The following is a 19066-nucleotide window of genomic DNA, read 5'->3' as shown; positions in this document are numbered from 1 at the left end:
TGAAGTCTCTGGGTTTATGTGATCACTAAATGTGAACTATTGACTGACTATGTTGTTATTCAGTCATGAGCTCAAATTAATGTTGTCAGGTGACTGAAAATGATTCAATCCAGCTAGAGAAGGGAAAAACCTCTTCAGGTTTCATAAATTACTCTGGCAGCCTCTATTGAATTCTTTACTGGATTCTTGCTTCTTGCTGTATGAGAGAGGTATACGAGACAGAGAATTCATAATCCAGAATTGATTGCACCATAGCCTTGGAGGTGGCTACTTCACCTGAAGGAGCACAGTTTATTATTATTATTTATTTTCATGATATACTGGAGCCTACGTACCTACAAAGTCTTGTCAATCTAAGGTAGAATGATTTTTCAAATGTGAAATATTGTGCAACCTGCTCTGGTATGCAAATTTTTGAGTGGCAGCAAGACAATGTTTATAGTGCTATATACGTAAATAAAAGCATTCAGTAATTCAAATTTTAAGCAGCAATAACTTCACGTGTTTCCTAAAGCCAGCAGTATACTTCACCAAGAAAAAAATATGCCATAATATCCTTTTAACGTTATTGATTTGTAGACATTCATAGCTCCATAACTAAGTTAAATATTACATCTGTAAACATTTTCTTATCAACCCACTTGTAATAATATATATACTTCAAATACCTTCATATTTTCAAGGAGGATGCATCATATCCCATGAAGTCATATATTACTTGAATTACGTTTTTAGTGAATACAGCACAGAATGAAGATATTATTTTCCGTTTATAACATTAAAAGTCATACAGCACATTCATGTAGAATTAAACCAGGCTGGTATGTCGCTTTGAATTCCTAAACAGTTTTGCTGAAACACTGTTATTTTGACTAGGGAAAATTGCACATTTCCCATTACATTCTAACTTACTGTGTTTTTCAGATATCTTTAGAGACATCTTTCTAGAATAGTTAACCCTGGAAGAAGAATAGTATTCTAAGGATCATTAAAGTACATGTTCTCAGAAATGAAAGAAAATATCAGAGCCCATAACTGTGTCCCTCTATCCCCTGAGGCTAAACCAAATAACCTGACTTAAAATTAATTAACTTTATTTTGCATGCATCGGCTTGTAAAGCAGTTTTTTTCTTATATGAAAATGACTAGTGGTTAACAAAGAATAATGCAGCCATTTGCAGGGATATTCTTTCCAAGGATGTGTCACTGCTGGCTGGTTTGAACTATATTTTAAAGATGTTGATGGTGTCAAAAATCATAAATCTCAGACATTACAATTCACACTACAGAACAGCAGAAACTTGCTCTAAGACCACTGCCAGATGAAGACTCAAGGGCACATGCAGCTGGTCTGTTTTCATGTATGCTGAAAATAACATTACTTCCTCATTCATCTTCCTAAAGCTCCTCTGGTCTGGTCTAACAATTGAATTCCTTTATCACACCGCCTCTGCTGTGAGCCCATTCCCTGTATCCGGCAATTTTATCTTATAGATATCACATTTTAGTATGTTGTGACACCCAAAATATATCCAGGTTTTCTGTCTAATCTGCCCTATTTGTATAGCAAATATCTTTCAGTCACTGTTCAGCTGTCCTTTATCTGACACCATCAACCATCTCAGACCTTGAAATTCTGTTTTTTTACATTCAGTCATACATTCAGGTAACCCGCTCGATTTATTGATGGTTTGGAATGTGTAGCATGAACAGTGTTTCCTTAATTCAGTAGACGTGCCTCTTCCAGCCTTTCTTCTCTCTTTCTTTGTCATCACTCTTTTTCCCAAGTGTCTCTTGACTTTATATATTTTGTCCTCCCTTTTCACCTTAGTACAAATGAGAACAGATTGAGTTACCACAACCTCTAATATTACAAATTGCTCTCTACTCTGTTTATTACCCTGACAGTCTTCATTTCTATCATCCTAATTCCTGATGGCTTTACCTCAGTGTGGGCACCAGAAAAAAAAAACAGTACTCAGTCTGGGACATGATTTTTGGATCTATAAATGGATAATATAACTTCTTTGTGCTAGCATTCATTCAGGTATAGACATATCTTGGATCTATGGTTATGCATTAAAATAAAAAAAAAGCATCAAACAGCATTTATCATTGAACATGCCATTCATACAGCCATTCTGATGAAGATCACATTACTGTAGAGATAAGGAAATTTGCACTTTCCCCACTGTAGTATGATTACAGTGTTAGTATATATAATTTGCGGGGTGGGGGGGGGGGTGTGAAGCCCTTCACATGAGGAGGTTTTGATAAATGGCATTTATGATGTAATGCCATTCAATACTTTTAACATTCAATGAATAACCATAAACACCATACCTTAGAAACGTTTTGACCTTGGCCACAGCTTTCTCAGATTCTTCCTAATGCTGCAATTGTCTTGTTATCCTACAGTGGAAACGTTTTCTTTCTTATCTCTAATTTTAGGTTCACTCCTTCTAGTACACTTTTTATTTAGGTAATATCAGAGCTCAGGTCAGAACTGTAACTTGGGTGGGGGCAGGGAGACAATTCATGCAGTTGCAAGTTGTTATGAGGCATAATCAGCAGGTACTATCCTTGTGACTTACTAATTGAATGCTGGTTTTGCATTTGTCATCATTGCACAAACGCTCAGTGTGTGAGCAACTATGGCAAGCTACTTGTTGCAGTAGCTAGTAAGTAGTTTCCTACAGTCACAAGAGTGCCACATGACCTAGCTACACTTCCAGCCCAAGTGAAGTACTGTACACTTCCCTGTCTCAACATACGTTATACTCTTTGGAAAAGGAAGACCTCTTCTAGATAAAGAAAGAGTTCTTTGTTAGACAATGTAAAGGATCATAGGAAGTTACTAGGCTAATGGCCCTAGGGCCCTTACAATTCTAGCCAAGTTCTCCCCTTATTTCAATGATCAGAACAAATTGCCCCTGTCCAAGAGGGACATGGCTGGAACTCCTGGGGTGAATTTATGGTTACCCATCCAATCGTCCAGATTGTGTTTAAAGAGGGCCACTGAGGTGCTCTGTTTGACATGAAGTAGGAGTCTGTTCAAAGGTGTGATAACCTCAGGGAGGGAAATCTGCTTTACAAGCTGATGCATGAAAAATAAAGTTAATTAATTTTAAGGTGATATTAATGTCACATACTAGGTTAAGGTCTTTAGAACGAGTAACCCATATACCATTTGACTTCTGGATATACAGCATTTCCAATAAAGCAGGGTTATAGATGACCTTATATGCAAGGCATAGATTGCCTCTGAGTAGCCTGTATGAAACAGAATATAGTGACAGTGATTTTAGATGATCCACATAGGACAGATGCTGAAGACCTTGAATTTTCCTTGCGAGGAACCTTTGTGGTCTCTCTAATTGCTGCCTGTGCTTGGAAAGGTACATAGGTTCATAGGGTAGTACTAGGCTATCAGCCCTAGGGCCTATACAAGCCTAGCCATAACAATTCTCTGGCTATTTCTTCCCAGAATATTTACTTCCCTTGTCCCCTGTCTAGCAGGGTGACTGACGTGATTCCCGGGGTAAATTTCCTATCTCCCATCCAATCGTCAAGGTTCCTTTTGAAGAGGGCTAAAGAGGTGCTCAGATTGACATGTATGGGCAGTATAGTCCAGAGTATGGGGAGGCTCTTTGGGTTAGGAACCTATCCCTCCTGCATGTTTTGTTCATTGTGATGACCAGGTTTAGATCCCTGAAACGTGTGGCTCTAAGGCATTGGGATTTCTTTAAGTGTAGCATGTCCAACAGCACTAGGTTTGACATGGCCTTTTATGCTGAGCAAAGATCGCCACTGAGTAGGTGATATGCGACATAGTATAGCTGGAGGTTTTTTAGACGGTCAGCATACGGCATCTGCTTTAGGCCTGTGATTCTTTTAGTGAGGTATTTCTGTGGCCTTTCCAGTTGTTGCAGATGTCTTGTGAGGTACATACCAAATGGGGTGTTGTACTCTATAATGGGTCTAATGAGGGATGAGTACAGTGGGACAATGACCTCCTTTTTTTTGGATGAAAAGCCCTTAGTGATGAGGTGTGCCACATAGAAGGATTTCCTGACTGTTGCGGCTATGTGGTTATCGAAGGTGAGACCACTTTCCACCTGTGTCCATAAGTCCCTTATCACACTTTCGGTGTTGAGTGTACTGCTACTTATGTGGTAATTCATGGGTACATGGTTTTTCCCAAAGGGGATAACTATACATTTCTTGGCATTGAGCCTGAGCCCATGACTCTGGCACCAAGCATCTGTTTCTGTAAGGCCCTTTTGTAGAATATCCACATCATTTGGGGATTCAGTAATGGCTCCCAGTTTGCAGTCATCTGCAAACTTTGTTAACCAGAGTCCCTTATTGCTGGTCTGTACTTTAGAGAAGTAGATGCCAAACAAGAACGGTCCCACGACTGAACCCTGAGGTACTCCACTTGTCACTTGTCTGGAGCTGGATTTTGATTCGGCTACTTTTACAGTGTGGGTTCTGTCAGTAAGCCAGTTGGCAACCCATCGAGTGATGTAGGGATTAATGCCCAGCTTAGTAAGTTTATCCATGATTCCAGAGTGGAGGATGGTGTTGAAGGCCTTGCTGAGGTCCAGATAGGCTGTGGTGTCCGCCTTACCCTCGTCCATGACTCTGGAGAATGATTCGAAGAAGTCAATCAGGTTGAGGAGACAAGATCAGCCCTTTACAAAACCAAACTGGGTGGGGTCCAGTGTTTGAAGGTTGCCAGTTTCTTTCTTTATAAGTTCCATGATAATGCATATCAAAAGGAGGGTTGTACCTAATTATTAGTCTCTTGTGGGAAGAGTACAGAGAAGTTATAACTTCTTTTTTTCTTAATGCAATGCCCTTACTTATGAGATGAGCAATATATAATGCCCTTCTTACCAATGTGGAGACATGGTGATGAAAGGTGAGGTTGCTGTCAGCCAATGTGCCCAGGTCTCTAACCACTGAATGCATGCTTAGGGTGCTGTTATTGATGTGGTAGATAGCACGAACATTGCACTTACCGAAAGAAATGGTAATTTTTTTTGCACTGAGTTTAAGGCCATGATTTTGGCACCAATCATTTGTTTGTGTAAGATTCTCTTGTAGGATGTTAATATAATTTGGAGATTCTATGACCACTCCCAGTTTGCAGTCATCAGCAAACTTTGTGAGCCACAGACCTTTAGTTTTAGCTTGTACTTTGAAGAAATAGATTCCAAACAGTGGAGGTCCCAGGACTGATCCATGTGGAACACCAGTGGTTACAGGTTTGCTGTTGGAGGTGAATTCCCCTATTTTGACTATATGTGTTTTATCAGTGAGCCAGTTAGTGACCCATCTAATGATATAAGGCTTGATGCCTAGCTGGGTGAGTTTGTAAATGATGCCTGAGTGTGAGATCATGTGAAAAGCCTTGGCTAAGTCTAGGTAGGCTGTATGCTTAGATTTCCCCTCTTCCAGGGCCTTGAGGCCTTGGTGACTGTCTCAAAGGAGTCCAGTGGTTTAACAGGTAGGATCTCTCTTTGACAAATCCAAACTGAATAGGGTCAAGTGTTTGCAGATTACCTATATCTTTGTTGATAAGGTCCATGATGATTCACTCCATGGGCTTGCAGGTAAGGCTAGTCAGACTAAAAAGTCTGTAGTTCCCCGAGTCAGTGGAAACACCACCTTTGTGCAAGAGGATAACTGTGGGCATTTTCCATTCAGCTGGGATGAAGCTTGTGCTTAGACTATGCTTGAATAGAGTACTCGGTGGTGCTAAGTCTTGTTGGAACCCATGTAGGATGCAACTTAGGATGTTATCAGGTCCCATAGATCTGGGTTTTTGGCCTTGGAGAGGGGATTTATGGCCTGTTCTTTAGAGATACAAGGTAGAGGACTGGTGGTAGAGATGTCATGGGGTACTTGTGGCGGGGACGGGGGGGGGGTTAGCTATGTTCACAGGCTCAGTATATGTGGCATTATTACCAGTTCAGCACAAATCTGGGCCTTTCCTTTTAGGTTACAGATGTAACTAAAGAATGACTTGTGGTTGTCTTTAATTGAGGAAGATAATTTGGATTCGTAGTTTGCTTTGAAAGACTTCACAAGATGTCTAATTTGCTTGTTTAAGCTCAGGATGGAGTATTGCCAGTTTAGGGCTCACTCCTTCTTACTCTTTGACACTAATTTCTTCCTTTTATTGTAAAGCCTGTTAATGTCAGTTGTCCACCAGGCATGTTTGCTCTTCTTTGAGGAGGTTGTTTTGGTCCTATCAGGTACGGCCAAGTCAATGTCATTATAGAGGTGTTTGTATAAAGAATTGGTGTAAAACTCGGCATAATTGCCAGTTCCATCTGAGGGGGGAGGTGCAGTAAAGCAATTTTACCATCCCATAAGAGGTTATAATCTGCTTTGGAGACGTGTTTTAGTTTAATTGCTGCTGGGGGGGGGGGGATCAGATGTGATATTACTTTGAATGAGACTTCAAATTAGACTCATTTGTGGTCAGATCTCATAATAATATGCAGAAATCTATAACATTTACCTTACAAACTTTTTACTTGCTGAAGATATGGTATCCCTTTATACACTGGCTGACTGATGAGCTGAATAGCAGATTTAAATGCAGTGAAGTAATCTGGAAAATTATGATATTGATATTAAGTAGATATATGTGGGAGATATATCAAGCTCTATGAGAAGCAATGTAAAAGTTTGCTTGAAACATGAACATGACATTGAAGAATATAAAGAAACCAAATAAAACAGTATAATAACAACTACTGAAAGCATGTGGAATTAATTACAATTGCATGAATAATTTAAGATCTCAAGATAGATTGAGAAATTAATGTTAAATCAGGAGGATATGGACTTATCATGGTCTTGAGGCATACAAGGGACTGAGAATATGTAAATGATGAGATTGGTGAATCAGCCATAAAAAATCTAAAAACAGGTAAGGGAAAGATTTCTTGGAGACAGAAGAAAACCGAACAGGCACATGTGATATATTTTGGTTCATTACTGCAACTTCTCTTGACTAACGAGACCAAAGCTGTAATGCATGTCGCTTCTTTACCAGTATGGCAGAGAACTGCCTGTAGAAGATGATCACATGACGTACACTGCATTTATTACATTATGTGATAAATAAAGAGGTATTACTCAATTAAACATAATATCACGTCTGCATTTAAAATATTAATTTTATGATACTTTTGTGATTTACAAAATTTTCTGCTTCCAAATCTCTTGTCAAAGAGGACTAATAGCCTAAATTTAACCCAGATAATCCAGGTTTGATTCATGGACTTAGTTTCTAAAGCTGCTGAATGCAAGAGAGTGAGAATACATGGAAGCTTGCAAGTGCATCTGCCTGGGCTGGTGGGAGAGCTATAGCTGTCCCCCTTGACCATCTTAACAACTGTCAATGTTTTGATTATACAGGAAACTAAAATATATCACATGTACATTTTGGTTTTCTCCTAGCTCCAAGGCATCATTTCCTTGTTCTTAGAGTTTCATATGGCTGATTTACTAGTCCCAAGATAATTTATATATTTTTATCCTATTTCCCAAAAATGTCTACATGCGCACATTTTGTTCCATGCAGCCACAGTTGTTACATGGGATGGCACATCTAGGAAGAATTGCATGGTCTGGTTTGCAGTGAAGGAATAGGCCTGCTGGGTGTGAAGGAGGGAGATAGATCATGGTCAGGATAGTGTAGCAGTGTAAAAAAAATCTCATTAGTAGATAATGACACCATTTAAGAATCTATGTTTTTTGTCATTCTGCAATGGTATTACAATTCACATTCAGTCCATCTGCTAGAAACCTAACAAAACTTTTGTATTTTGACATTTTACTATTTTTTGGTGTAGTCATATTCAGATGAGTCATTTTCATAGATAAAGAGTAATATACCTCCATTTATTTATTTATTTATTTATTTATTTCCAGTTTGATGAAAGGGGAAATCCCCTGAGTCAAGCAGAGCCCATTTTAAGTGGAGGCCCAGGGAGAAATGTTCCAAAAGCAGTTAACCGAATATAACATAAGTAAAGTATGGAATATACAGTATACAAAAGCATAAATATACAATTTAAAATACAAATACAAATTTAAATGCAGACATGATATTATGTTTAATTGAGTAATACCTCTTTATTTATCACAAAATGTAATAAATGCAGTGCACTTCATGTGATCATCTTCTACAGGCAGCTCTCTGCCATACTGGTAAAGAAGCTACATGCATTACAGCTTTGGTCTTGTTAGTCAAGAGAAGTTTGAGAAATTCAGGGCGTATACGTTTAAAAAACACAAATGTTAAAATATAAATAAAGTCAAAAGTAATACAGATAATATAATTAAAAAGTACAAGTCATAAAGTGTTTATACACATTTAGGGTTTATTCTAACAATAATGTTAGCTATCAGAGATGATAGTCGATGAGACTGAAGGGAAGTTGGAAAGAGAAGACAATGTAATTTAGGTGAGAAGGGAGCAGGAACAGTCCTAGTTTGGGCTACGGTAAGAATGGAAGAGAGATTTGAAATTAGAGTGGTTGTGAGTACAGCGGGGGGAGTGGGGGAGAGAATTCTATAGTTTAGCTAAGGAGTGTGATAGAAGTAATTGGCCAGTCATCCCACTGAGAATATTCTACATATATTTTCTCTCAAAATTGCCTTGTAGTGCTTGTACACATTTTCTGTTCTGATAGTCTACACATCTTCTGTGACTTCTATGATTTTCTTATCAAAACTTGAAATGGATTGTACTGCAGCTGTTAAGCATTGTGGCAGTCTTGAAGTCAATCTTGTTTTGTAAAGATGTATTATATTTCCTTTTAATAGTTGATCTTTCTACTTATGATGATATAGTATCTTGGAGATTCAGCTGTCTACTCAATAATTTTTTCTTGTATATATTTGTGGTTTTTTTGCAAAATTTTGAGGATCTTGTACTCTTACTACTTTCCCTTAAGAATAGTTGCAGTACGGTTCTGAGTTTCATGTGCTTATAATGGAAATTTCTTTATGTTTGGCATTGCTTGTGGTTTAAGTAATTGTCATGACTTTGTTTCAAATCTTTATCCCATCAGCAGATATGTGGGAGACAGGCAAATTACCCAAGAAAAATATGTTGATATTCCAACAAAATTCAATAATAATTTTCCTTTAAATTAGCCGCACACTTTTTCATTACAGGTTTTTACATTTTGAATCATTCTTATAATAAGAATTTTAGACTTTGGCTATTTTAAACAGGTAGTGATGTGATTAAATCCAAAATGTTCTTAAAACATATGGAATTCTTGGCTCATGAACTGAGGACCGTTATGTGAAAAAAGTACACCAGGAACACTGTTATGGCCAGGAATATACCACTAATATCATTGTATATACTGCTTTTATAAAATGGGATATGCTAGAATTTAAGTTAAATAAATATATTTCATGGTTTCTAGCCACTTTTCTAGCCACCTGTTAAATTTACTTTTTTTTTCAGAATGAATAAGACTATCAAGCCGTTGAAGAAATACATGATGACAAACAATCGGAAATGATACATGAATAAACAAGTTAGAATATTGAAAAAATTCTGGAGGAAGATAAGGAGGATTACAACAAAGAATGAAAGTGAAGTTTTAGTAAATGGTCAGAAGAAACAATGAAAATGAATCAAATGAAGAAACTAAAATATTGCAAATATCCAATCCAATGCAATAAGGTAAAGGACAATGAATCCATTTTGGAGCAATACAAGTACAGAAGTAGCAGGTAAAAGATTCTAAAGAAAACACATAAAGGAGAGGAGGGTGATAACTGACATGGTAGCAGAACTTGAAATCAGACTCTCAACATTAAATGTTTAAAAAGCTGTAGAAAAATAATACGTTTGCTGATTTTTATTAAAAATAAATTTTGACATTTATCTATTGTATCTGTTCAGAAGAGAAATTGATGCAATATGGCAAGCACACCAATATTCTTATGGTTTAAGCATTTATGGTGGATTGTCTCTGATCATAGATATCAGGCTAATGTTTTTAGTAAGTAAATTCATATCATTATACAGGCTTAAATTTTTATCTAGGGGTAAGAATACATTGTGAGCTAAAACCAAACAACAGAAATTTCGAGTCTTGCAGAGGTGTTTCTGGCACATATCTGAATAATATTGAAATCCATGGGCAACATGAGCTTCAATATTAGGTCTGATAAAAAGAATGCCTTTTCTGATTTACATTCATAGGCATCCATCTAGCTGCATCATGCATCATGGATTTCTTAATCAGTGCATAATGTAGTAGGTCTCATAACATCCCATCAGTTGATGACTTTGTCAAATCCATTTCAGAGTTAGGTCTCCTAAATGATTTCAGTATTTTGATCATTTCCTCTTATACTCATAAAATAGGTATTTCAGACTATATTGCCTCTCTTGGATCAATCCAAATTGTCTTTAATCATTCCCACTGGATTTTGGAATGCTGCTCTATGTCTACCAGATTGATTGGAGATGATGCACCTTTCAAGATATGCCAAAAATTCTGAGGGTCCAAAAGACCAGTTCATCTATTATGATTTAATAGGTATTTTATGGGGCCAAAAAAGAAAATGTAAGCAGTTCATGTACATTAATCCAGGATAAAGGGAGAATGAATATGAAGGCACTATTATATTATGGTGTTTTGTTTGCCTCTTAAAATAAGTACTTTATTAGGTGTATATTCTTCCTTAAATAACAAAAACCTTTGTTTCCCATTTTGCCTGGCAGGCCATATTTCATCTTGTAGAATGCAACCTATCTACCTTCGGTGTCATATAGTGCTCTAGAAAACTCAGTAATTAGAAATCCCAATCTATTGATCCTATAGTGGTAACTTACTGGAAATGAAACTCATGCCAGAAAATTTTGTTAGTGCTTCAAAAATATCAAGACATGCCGGTGTGGTTAAAAGATGCAATTTCTCTGCACATTCTAGAAATCTTTGCTTGTACTAAATCAAATGCCAACAAGTAGATGATGGTTAAAAGGCTGACAATAACAGAGTATAACATCATGCAACCATTAAAATTCAAAGAACAGCAATTGGTTGTTGGAAGTCTTCCACAACACATTTGAAAGATGCATGAACAGCTTGTTCTACAAGATGTTAATTCTTGAGATTTACATTAACTAGATCCATATATAGATAATCAAAATCTTTAGTATTTTAACATATTTTCTTAAAAATGTAAAAAGGCTCATTCATGTCAACTTCTAATTTTATTAACAAGTTTTTAAGTTTTACTTAGTAGTGCCAGATCACATTGGACTAGCATGTTTCAATGAAGGTTGAAGGAGAGTTTGAATGGCTTACTCATTAAACTAGGGATACTTCATTCCACAGTAGGATTTACTCATTTAGTTTTATTGTTAATTTCAAGATTTAACTTTTTGGTTATGTCCATAATGTGTTTGTTGTTCTTTATGATAAAAAAATCTATGGATTGTTCTTGTATAGAAGGAATAAATATTCACTGGTTTTACTTACAGTACATAGCTATACACAGAAGAGGTATTGTTTAACGCTAACTATAGCTGCTATATCTTCAATTTTTATCACTTAATATAAATCGTTTGAATAGTTATTTAATGAGGGGTGGTTGTTTTAAAATCTTAAAATTAGACAACACTCAAGCTGTGTTTTTACAAGGAACTTGTCTTGTTAAAGATGAGATCACAAAATTAAATACAAAAGAATATACAATTTTAGTCATTTTAAAAGGAAAATAAGAGGTATTGTTATTTTATGGAAGAATAGTATTGGACTACCTAAGATAATAGACTCTTCCACAGATGCTAATAGTATGCTATGCAGAGGTATAATCAAAATGAACAGTAGGATTTATACTCTGGTGAATTCTTATTGTATTTCAGGAACTGGATCCAAAATGAGAAATAAAGAATTAGAAACTATCATCACTTACATGACTGGAGATCTCATACTAGCAGGAGATTTTAATTGCATTTTATCTAAACATTATGCCACTCCCAATAGCAAAATTAGAATAACTTCCTATGCTAAAGCCTTAGCTAGATTTGTTGAATTTATGCATCTTAAAGAAGTAAATGAAATGAGACAATCTAATTCTTTTAACTATAATCATTATTTGTATAGATTTGTTACCCAATCTAGTATAAAGTCTTAGTTTCAAATAATCTACTATCTAATGTAAACAAAGTCAGTATTACATCTTGTTCGTTACCAGACCATAATGCAATAAATTTTACCTTGTCAATTAAACCTAGAAATCTAATCCAATGCAGTAACATTTCAGCTTATTTAATAAAGATTAAAGGTTGCAAAGAGAATTTATGCTTTAAAAACTAAGCATCCTGATAATGCTTTGTATAAGCAGGGCATTGCATGTAAGAATTTTAACAAATTTCTCTTTTTTGTGTTGGAACAAGAACGGGTAGATAAAAGGGAAAGGGACCATAAGAAATCATGTGGATGAAAAATAGATAAATAAACTTGCGTTGCGTTGCGTGGCTTTTTGCTTTTATTTGTATTTCATTTTCCACATATTTGCCTTTCATCTTACTTTGTGGTGTTCCTTTGGTGATTTTTGTTGCACTGATGGCCACATGAGGGGGCACTGAATTACTGGGTATCACTATCCATTCTGTAAAAAAAAAAAAAAAACCAGAAATTCAACATGATGGGTACTCAAACAGTCTTGAATAACTTACAGAAGTCTTTTAACTTGCTTGCTGGGCAAGTTGAGTAGCTGAAAGAGAGTTGGTATCAAAGAGATGAGGCCATAAATGAACCAGTTAAAATGGTGAGAGAGACTGCTATCTATTTCTCCTGTTAATATTGGGCCTGTAGAAAGTTGTGTAGATGGACAGTTGTTTAAGAACATATCTTCTGTGCTAAGCACTAACTATAATCCTTTTGGTGAGATTGGTTTTAACTTCAAAGCTACAGCTATAGTTGAGAAGCAATAATTAAATAACAAACTGGCCTTAGTTGAGAAGCTGCTGAAATGGTTGTACCCTTTGTCTCTTGAAAATATGTATTTTCAAAAGTGTATGGCCTTAAGCATTGTACCTAAGGGATGTAGATGTTTTATGTTCCCCAATGGCATTATACAGGAAGTTTCATTGTATTGGGAACTTGTTGAGTTTTTGAATAGAGGGGGAATTTACTTTTTTACATATTTTGGTTGATAACAATAAAAAGCAAATGGGGCCTTTAAGAGACAACATTCTTAAGACTGATGAACTAGTGCTTGAAATACTTCAGTCCATGCCTGAAATGAGACCTGAATATGAAAATATTCTTATTTCCTTAGAAAGATTTGAAAAAAGTGTTATAATGCAGAAACAAAAGAAAATACTTCGGGACAGGGAAGCCTATGTGTTAAAATGGCTTTCCCCCTTGCAGAACTTATATCCAAACATGTTAACGCTATGGGAGGGCCTTCTTCCTCGTTGAAAAAGGTGCATCCCCTTTAAGAACTGAACTTCTTGTGAATGAAGGGAGAGTTTGCCTTCAAGGGGCGTGGCTGTTTTTAGTGAAGATTGTGAGATACCTTTGAGGAGCTCCCTTTGTATACAGTAACAGTAAATGTTGAATAGAAAATTGAATGTGCATTATATATTACGAGATGTTAATACTAATGCTGCTATTTTTATTATAAACCAGCTACTTTTAATCTTAAGCTTAATAATACACTTAAAGTGTTCGAGAATTGTTGTGAGAATGACATCAGGGCACTGTTACAAAAGAAAACCAATAGAGTAAGCAATAATTTTTTTCTTTCTTTTTTAATTTAAATAGTGAGGAGATGTTGGCCTTAAAGAAATTACCTCTCTGCATACCATGAAACCAGATAAAGGGGTGGGGGCCGGGTTAGTAGTCATGAACCAGCTAGATTACTTTATGGCTATTGAACCAATGTTGGCAAATGTTAAAGAGTATATAGAAGTGTCAGCTTGGACTGTATTTTTCAAATGTATAAATACACTAAAGCCTTCCTGATTTATTGATGAACTGTCATACAGATGTTTCCTTGTACAATTTTTTTACCACTGAGAATCCCAGAACTGCAGTTCTCTTCAGTATTCCTAAAATTTATGAGAATGAAATGAACCCCTCCCCCTTAGACCTATTGTATCAGCTCCTCACTGTGTAACAGAGGGAATATCTTTCAGTATGGACACTGTTCTTAACCCTCTGGTTGTTAGCTTAAATTTGTATCTACCTGATTTCTGGGATTTCCTAGAACACATTTGGAAAGTTAACAATAATTTTATGTATGGAGACAAAAACTTGGTTATGTTCACTGTAGATATTGTTTCTCTTTTTACTAACATACCATGGGACATAGGAGTTGAATAAATCAGATTGTATTTGTCTTCCAAATCTACTTTTCCATGGATAAAGTGATCTTATGTGTTCCCTCTTAGAAATACTACTTGATAACAATTATTTTTTGTTTCATGATAAATATTACCAGCAGGTAAATGGCACTGCAATGGGTGCTGTGGATGCACTTGCCTTTATTAATTTTGTTTTAGGCTTGTGGGTGCGAGAAGTACTGTCTAATATTGCTAGTTACAAAAAATGGTGTGTTTTAAGCATTATGTGGATGATTTTTTTTATTAAAGGAGACAACATAGACTGTGAAACAATCTTGTATGAAATTAATAATATTACAAGGTATTTAAAATTCACTTCCTCTACTTTGGGGTACATTTTTGGATATTCTGTTAAAATAGGATGTTAAGGGAAGGTCTGTTACTTGCATCAGAAATGAAGTTTGGCAACAAACCAAGTTGTCTTGGGACATCTTCATGTAGGGTTAGGTTGATAATAGTGAGAGTTAAGTGGGTTGGGGAGGTGAAAGGGTTAAGTGGAGGCAGGGATGGTTGGGAGGAAATGAGATAAGGATGGGGAGGGGCTTAAGAGGTTTAGACAAGTGTAACTGGGTAAGCAATCACATTTTGGCATGAACTTGCTACCCACCCTCCCTCTTTTCGTTAGTGGGTTGGGGAGATTGGGGTTATTTATCAGTGGGAGTAGGCAGAGAAGTGGGATAGGCTTGCCCTCTTCTGTTCCCCCTCTGGTGTCTGGATGTTGTATTGCCCAATGAACAGGATTCTAAATAAAAACACTATAAACCAGAAGTTAACTAATACAAACTTTATTTCTACTGACACCAAGAAAACTAACAAGCTAATAAACTTTGTCGGCTAGAAACAGAAAAGTATATTCACTCTATTCTACTAAAATAAAAAGTTTAGCAGAAAATAAGATTAGACAATACATTTAAAGAAAGTTATACATCACTGATAAAGGGAAAGCTTCATCCTGTCTTCAGTCTCGACTGGGAAGCCCCATTGCAGTCAGGCAGGAGTCTTCATCACGAAAACAGTCCTGGGCAGTGCGTCCACTCCACAGGTGAGGCTTCTGCCTGAGTGCGGAGAATCCCATCTATATATAACCAGATTGTTTACCACACGTCATGAGAATCAGTACTTTCCCAGTGTAGGCTGGATCTTGCTAGAGCATTCTGTGGTGTTGGCCACCCACCCCAGAAGGAACAGCTAATCCTGCCAAGTACGATGATTCTGCAAATTTCAAATACTACACTGGAATATTCCAATAACCTTGTGAATTTTAGTACATTACTAGAAAACCCCAGACAAGTCATGTTTCATAACCAAAAGTAGTAAACAAAGTATGTTTTGTAATCAAATGTAACTTGCGGAAATCATCAGAATGTTCCGGAACAGAGCATCATCTCTTATGCCTGCCCAGAAGACTAGAATGTTTAAAAAAGAAATAAGAAAGACTGTCGAGATATAGTGAGGCAACAGTCAAATAATAACACTCTCTCAATGTTCCCCTCTTTTGTATCACATTCATATCACATTCAGCCCCTTGATATTGACTCACTTATATCTGACATTTAAAACCGTATTTGCCTTACTATAAACACAATAAATTAAGCCACAATTCCAGAATGTCAACAGAATCAAAACAATCATTAAAATTAATATTGGATGTATTAACCAATTTAACAATTTGGTACCAGATGTTGGCCGAGTGGTGTTCGAAAGACATGCGTAGAATGGGTGTGCCTTCGTTGAAGGTTTGGCATCGACTTGGTACCTCAGCACCCGTAAAAAAATCTACTGCCAATCATTAGCAGACCAGAGTTCCACTGTAGCGAACCCTAACTGGGAAAAGCCAAAAGAAGAAGAAGGTACCAGATTTTGACCATCCAGTAAATATATCTCACCAATTGTGTGCAGGATCAGATTCTGTCTTCCTGGCTAAACTAACCAATTTATTCCCTATAATAATGCTTGTCATTTCATGATGAAAAATACTATGATTTACTACCTGTAAATGTTTTTTTAAGATGTTGAGTATTATTTAATACTTTCTGTAAAAGATTTAAGCTAAATTTCAAATTATGATATTCCAGCTTGTCTGGTAACCAAGTATGAAATACATTAACGTGTCTCAGGAGAAAAATACATAAGTTTCATTGTGCCAATGTAAATGAGTTACATTATCTAAACAACCTACAAAAGGATGCGTCAAAGTATACAATAATGTTTGGTTTGTCATTAAGCATATAAATTGTGGTGCTATTTCTACAAACATTTCAAACGTAGGAGGTAATACAGTCCATTTGCAGATGTTGATGGAATGTTGAAGAAAACATGGTTCATATATAGGGGAATGTTGTCCACAGATAAGTCCATCCATCATTTCAGTACTGTGTTCCAGTTATTGCGTACGGTTTGAGAAATCAACATAATTTCCTTCCACGTGGGGTAGTCAGCACTGGAATGGATACACAGGAGGTCCAAATACCAATGGCAAAGTTACAAATTGATACATTATTTTTGCATTTGTGACATTATAATGCATGATATAACCTGTACAAAAATTATCTGTGCATCTTGTTTTTTCAGAAAACAATCTTATCCAATTAGTATTAGGTATCCATTTGTTAAATAATTGTCTCCATATATGTTCATTATTAAGCATTAATTTTGTCTCCACAAAATTATTCTGTATTGAAACATAAAAAGATTGTAAAATACATGTTGTCCAGTTTACAAACTTAGTTACATTTTTGTCAAATTTCAAATTATGAACTACAGAAGCATTAAATTGATCCAAAAATTATTTTTCATAACTAACTAGCTGTTTTGGGTATGCCAAACTGTAGGATTCCACTGTGCTTGTAAATGTATAATTTGTGAAACATCCTGACCCACAATTTTGATTTTATTAGCTAAAACTTCAACATCAATGGCATTTAAAGTTCCTAACCCGGTACCAATACCCCCTAATAAGGTACTATACCAAGCTCGTTTTTGTCTTCATTTACCTGTTTTTGGAAAAGTAACATTAAAATACAGTACAGTTTTTTGATATGTTTGTCCTACGTATTTACATGTAGAAGGCACTTTAATTATTTGGTCAAAGTGAGCCTTGGGGTGGTTGTTCAATATAGTTATTTGAGAGGCCCATATTCCTTTTATAATCTGAGTTGCGTTCATACAAAATAGTACTGTAATGTACTGTAAATCAATTGATTTATTATAAATATCAGTTTCATTCTGGCAAAAGTAGTAATTTTTGGGTATGTCTATTCATATTTACAATTACAACATCTTATGTCTGTAATTCTGAATTATTACCGTAGTTTGTCTGTCATCTAGTAAATGAACATAAAGATGCTCTCTTCTTACCCTCCAAATGGTTAAATTTCCTTCAAAAGTTAAATTGATAGTAGGACATCCTTGCCCAGCAGGACAGGTAAAATTCCCTTGTGTTCTATTTTGTGTACTAGCAACCCATCCCCACTGGAAACGTTGAATTCATTTTAATTGCTTCTACTCCTGGTATTACACACTCCACTGAAGGGGCTTCATACAACACGAGACCAACAATAATTAGCATTGCAATTAAAATCTGAAATCAAAAGAAAATAGCATGATTAAGCTCCCAAGTAACACCAATCTGCTGGTATATATTCCCATTTTTCCTTTCCTGGTTTAATAATTAAAACAGTATTATCATTCCCAGCAGCAATAACTTATGCTTGTTCAAGTTGTTTATTGGGTTCATGGACCCATATTTTTGCACCTGAATTGATTTCATGCATACTAGATATCTGCTCCCTCTCAAAGGCAGCAACAGGCGGTGACTGCCCTCTGGTGATGGTGCCGCCTAACACAGGTACAATAAATATTTGGACTATCCTATCCTTTTTCTGTACATGAACATTCTCATCTGAAGTATTTAACAAAATAATTTTAAGTTCCCCTTGATAACCTGCTTCAATAACTCCATTTACAACCTGAACACCTTTTAAAGCAAGTGTTGATTGAGGCACTATACAACCAACATGCTTTGTTGGAATTTGAATTCCAATCCCAGTCTCAATCACTGAACTGTCCTTGGCGGTATTTTACAAGCATTCATTGAATATAGACTCAATCCTGCAGTCTCAGGTGTAGCTCTAGTAGGAGCTAATGCACCTGCTTGAGTTTCCCTATATGTAATTGTTTCAGTCGTCACATATGGTTTGATCTGCAATGGTGGAGTTAACATTCTCATTAATGGTGTTTCTGTTTCTGAAATTGGTCTATTATTTAAAATCTGTAATGCCATATTTAAATTATCTCTCCCGTTTTGCAAAGTCCCATTTCCTAATTTTCTTAATTGATCTTTAAATAAGCCATTCATTCTTTCAATTAACCCTGCTGCCTGTGGGTAATAGGGTATATGAAATACCCATTCAATATTATGTTGTTTTGCAAAATCCTGTACCATTTTTCCCTTAAAATGGGAACCGTTGTCACTCTGTATTTGCAAAGGCATTCCATAATACAAAATTATTAAGTTTAAAATTCTTAAAGTACTTACCTGTGTCACTCGTCAGCATGAAAAACCAATAAGATACCCAGAATAAGTATTTACCGCTGAAAATATATATTGGCAGCCTTTATTTAATGGTAAAGGATCAACATAATTAATTT

The sequence above is a fragment of the Protopterus annectens genome, chromosome 9.part0 (genome assembly GCF_019279795.1).
Source record: "Protopterus annectens isolate FY-2018-M chromosome 9.part0, PAN1.0, whole genome shotgun sequence".
Classification (NCBI taxonomy): domain Eukaryota; kingdom Metazoa; phylum Chordata; order Ceratodontiformes; family Protopteridae; genus Protopterus; species Protopterus annectens.
The sequence above is the reverse complement of the archived record's forward strand: the minus strand, read 5'-3'. Positions refer to the sequence as shown.